The following is a 5,292-nucleotide window of genomic DNA, read 5'->3' as shown; positions in this document are numbered from 1 at the left end:
AGATAAAAAAGTTTAGTCTCTCAGAGTCTCTGAAAGCGAGACTCGAGTCTCCGTCTCTCATCGAGTCTCTCTGGTGTCGCTGAGCGAGACTGTCAAAAAAACTGTTTAGCGTCTCTGAACGAGAGACTCGAGTCGCTCATAGACAGATCCTCATTTCGTATCCAGTCTCTGAACGAGAGACTCGAATCTCTCAATTTTTCAGTTTTATTCATTCAGTTTCTCTGTGAGAGACTCGAATCTCTGAATTAACAATTTTATCGTTCGAGTCTCCATACAGAGACTGTGAGAGATCCATAAAAATACCTAGACAATAACTGAGAGACTGTGAGAGACGCTCTCAGAGATGCTGAAAGACTCTGAGAGACTGGAGAGAGACTGAAAATTTTTCTCTAGGGATTACAATCTAGGTCTCCTCTTAACTCCTGTTTCTGCCTCTCATATGTCTGTGACCAGCCCTTTATTTCTTTCATTTCTAACCTCTATCCACGGTATCCTCATCATTCGCCTGTAACACCACATTGCGAACGCTTCTAATCTTTTCTAGTTATCAGTTTTGCAGCTAATCAAGAAGGTAAAACACAACAGTTTCGTACAAATTTCCATTGGTTTTGCAAGCATTGTCATTTACCCAAACAAAACGCCTTTGAAAGTACCTTCTAAATATTAATTTATAATTAGTTTTACAAAGTTTGCAGCGTAATATGTAGATCAGTCGAGGGTCTGCTCTTGTAACAAAGTTACTCTTTGTTTAATACAAATGCAACGCTCCTGCATCTGCAGTCGACAGATCGTGCACCGAATCTCTGACGGTAAACCAGAAACGTTAATGACAGAAAAGTAATTAATCGAGTAATTAGATAGGTAAGTGCATGCATGTGCGAGACCGAACATGTGCAACACGTAGGTTGCTTTGTATCCCAATTCGCCGAAGTAATTACAAAGCTTCCGGGTGATACACGCCCCTTCGTAAATGTAAACAATCCGTAATGCTTGTAGCTGTCAGCTGAAAAAAGAACATACAGCTAATTACAGACCGTTATAGGTTAGGGTTGCACTAAGATCATATGGAATACTGAATATTCCAATAATTTTGAGTAACCCTGCATGGAGATATATCTCAAGAGAATAATTTAAAAATTGGAGTAGGTTAGAACAGTACTAATAAAAGCCCATCAAATGATAATATAATTAATCAAGTAAGACACTTTGAATTTTGTAGCGTTAAGTCAGTGTATTAGCGAATTATTTTTTTTGAATTTTGAATAAATTTCATCCACTACAGATAACCACAAATTAATGAAGATAATTTTTTAATGCACTCACTTCCTTGCCGGGAATCGAATCCAGACCCTTGGTTTTACGCACCTCCTTGTACTTACGGCAGAGTACTGGTGCGTAAAACTAAGGACCCGGGTTCGAATCGCGGCGAGGAACTGACAATAGCAACATCTTTTCCTCATTAATTGGACGTTATCTGTAATGGGTCAAGTTTATTTAAAAAAAATAATGCACTAACACACTGAATTAACGCTAAAAATATTCAAAGATATAAAATGCCAAAAATTGTAAAATTATTTTGGTTTTAAAATAGAGGAATTACATTCATAGAAAGAGAGACCCTTATACAGACTTATCACCTCTCAAGCCTGGTTTGCCAGGATTAGCAGTTGAATGGATTGTACTTACATCATTTTTTGATGAAACAGATAACTGTCAAAACTTTTCGTATTTACTGTTTTACATGAATGATTCGTTGACTTTCTTGAGCTTATGGGAGCCATTTGTTTGGGAATTATTTTTGTTCCTAGTGACTAATAATTAACTTAGTAAGTGCACAAAAACGTAAATACCATATAAATATGTATTTAGCACAGAAACAGTCTCTACACAGTTATTTATCTATTTGCCGGGTACCCAGATATCCGAAACAGGGCAAAATCACTATCTGGTGTATCTCTACATTATACCTCTGCTCCATGCCTATCGACTATTATTTTACTTCGGAATCAGTAGACTAAGTAACAGTTTCGAACGGGTCCAACCAGTTAATAACAAGGCTTTTGTAGTTATTGTTTTTCATTTGAAACAGTTTAGCGAAAGCAAAACTATAACTGCCTCCCACGGTAAAGAATGTCGACAATAAAGATAAGGAAGAAAGTGCTGCTTAATGGGGTCAAGAGGCAGATTACTTAAATTTATTCTCAATTTCACTTTAGGATAGCTAGCCACTCATAGATAGTAACAAAATGGTCACTTAAGACGATTTCGCAGTTGAAAACCATAAATAATTTCGAATGGAGATTAAAGCGTGACAATAATTACAATGTCACAATAATGATTTATGTTTATGTCGAAGAGAAACAATAGATATACGTATCCTAGAACAAGCTTTTCAGTTTTATTTTGATTCTAAGACTAAATGATATGCATCATTTTACATATACGCTCAGTCAGTAAAAAATGCGAAGTTTAATTGTTCTTGTAAATTCACTACAGATATATTTAATAGTTTTAGTCCGTAAAATGTTTCAACTATATTGATGATAGCTTTCCTACCAATTTAGATCTTGATTCATTACGATATCTCTTTGATGTGATATCAATTTGGAAGACAATGTTGATGTTAAAATGGATATTCATTTCAATTTATAAGGGTCTGCAAATACACAACGATTAAAAATTAGAAGGAAATTCAGTTTCTTCGCTTTTTCAAAATATAATTATAAAAATTAAAGCAATGTTAGGGGTGCAAAATATATTATTATCGCCACAAACAGCACCCTAACTTGATTCTGATTTTTATGACAAAACAGTTACTCCTGCCATCGTATGAGAATAATACTACTTCTAATAAACAGTATCTTCAGTAAACATTAAAACCAGTGAATGAAACGCCGAAAATTTACTATTAATAAATATCGTTTACCCAAATAGTTGGAGATTTAAATTCTACTCCACTACGTCTTAATAATAGTTTAATAAATGAATAGAAGATGTCTCATGCCGTGCTTTGAAAGTACAGTTAAAAATAAAAACTTTTGCATTCTTCATTCTCATGAACTATCTAGCAAGCGGATGGTCCCATAGTCCCTCCGACTTACACTCTACAGCAAAGCCGGAGGATAATGCAAAAAGGAAACGCTCTAAGACATCCTTTTCTTACTTATAAGAACGGGTGGATGGTGGTTGGAGAAATTATAATCTCAGTAGGTAATAGTTTAAATGATCCAAGGGAACGGAACGAATTTCTGGACTACCGTAGGAGCTGAAATCGAACTGAAATCTTTCCGAATGCCAGCAATCAATGGTTTAATACATTAGAGATTGAACCACGCCAGTCATAGTAACAATTAATGTCAAAACAGGAGTATATGTATAGGTAACTGTTATGGTTTAGAAAAAAGAACTGTCTACTATTAATGAACACTCTCAAATCCTCTTTCTAAACGAAATAGTGGACAATATTCATCCAAGTTTAATTTACACCAAATGCATTTAAGTTTCTGACTTAATACATCATAATAACAACTGGTTGGAAACGCACCTCCACTCTTTCCTATCATGAGCTAAGCTCCGCATTTCCCTAAAGCAAGAACTTTTCCACACCATTAAATATTTGTGAACAGTAACCCGAGATAAAAAAGTTTAGTCTCTCAGAGTCTCTGAAAGCGAGACTCGAGTCTCCGTCTCTCATCGAGTCTCTCTGGTGTCGCTGAGCGAGACTGTCAAAAAAACTGTTTAGCGTCTCTGAACGAGAGACTCGAGTCGCTCATAGACAGATCCTCATTTCGTATCCAGTCTCTGAACGAGAGACTCGAATCTCTCAATTTTTCAGTTTTATTCATTCAGTTTCTCTGTGAGAGACTCGAATCTCTGAATTAACAATTTTATCGTTCGAGTCTCTCATACAGAGACTGTGAGAGATCCATGGATACACCTAGCCAATAACTGAGAGACTGTGAAAGACTGTGAGAGACCCTCTCAGAGACGCTGAAAGACTCTGAGAGACTGAAAATTTTTGTCTAGGGTATACCAATTTTAATATGAAGCTAACTAATAGGGGAGCATTGTCTCTGAATAAGTCAATTCTTCTTACGGTATTAGGGATTTAAGTGTATAAAGATGGAGGCATGTTAATTATTTAAAATTCATTATCAGTAAAGGTTTTTTTCATTAAAGTTGATTGGATTGATTGCGCTTACGAAAACTTAGTTTTTAATATTGCATCTCAATTTATTTAGTTGTTGTTTCTCTGTAATCCACGTAGAGTGTTTGATGGGATAACTAGGTCATATTTTAATTAAAACGCCTTTGTTCACAGGTATTCAATTAATTCGTAAAGTTTTGTAAGTATCAGATAGCATAGATGCATAGTGTTTTATTCAATGTACCTATAAGCTAGTTATTGAATTAAGCGCTCAAATTAATTTAATTAGAATATTAAGGTAATAATGTAATGCTAATATACGGATTCTTGTACTAACAAAACAACTCTTTGTAGATTAAGTACTCAAATGGTTGTGTTTTCTTAAGTACGTAATCAATAATCACGTTTTTTTAATTAGTCAATTAAAGTGATAAACAGAATTAATCGTAAGTGCAGAGATTTATTACTTTTCTTCTAATCTGATCCTTCAAAATAGTAGAACATTTACTGGCGTTGAACTAAAATAAAAATGTTCTACAAAATAAAACAAAACATTGTACCTACTTAAATATTTCTTTTCTGATATCGGAATAAATGTAATTATATGAAGATTATGTTAGAGTACTAACATGAAAAAAAGAGTAAACTTTACCGCTAAATGTTCAAATTTACCGAGAACTCTTGAATTCCCAATCAAGTTAAGAAATGGAACTCATTTTTACCCTTAAATATTAAAACGCGAGAATAGTGAAGAATTTTAGGGAATTTTCAACCTTTATATCTTTAGACATTCAGGCCAAAATGATATTTAAATAAACAAATAACGATGAATTAAGAAAATTATTCATATAAAGGAAGGCTCAAGTATTTTGTTAGGTACAATTCATTTGTTTTTAGTTTTCTTCTTTTATTGCATTATGTCGTAATTCCAAAGCTTACTAGAAGTATATATCAAATTTAAATAATTTTGATATCCTTAGAGATCCTTAGAAAACGGAACTTATTATTACCTTTTCGATTTCGCTTTGATAAGATTTTCTTTCTTTTATTTGCCATTAAACACAAAGGAAGAAGATACTTGATCTCAACTTTCATACCAAAATATCCAACTTGTTGAATTTTGGAAATTCAACTTATACCTTTGA

Source organism: Agrilus planipennis, unplaced genomic scaffold (genome assembly GCF_000699045.2).
Source record: "Agrilus planipennis isolate EAB-ADULT unplaced genomic scaffold, Apla_2.0 scaffold141, whole genome shotgun sequence".
Lineage (NCBI taxonomy): Eukaryota > Metazoa > Arthropoda > Insecta > Coleoptera > Buprestidae > Agrilus > Agrilus planipennis.
This window is presented reverse-complemented; position numbering follows the sequence as displayed.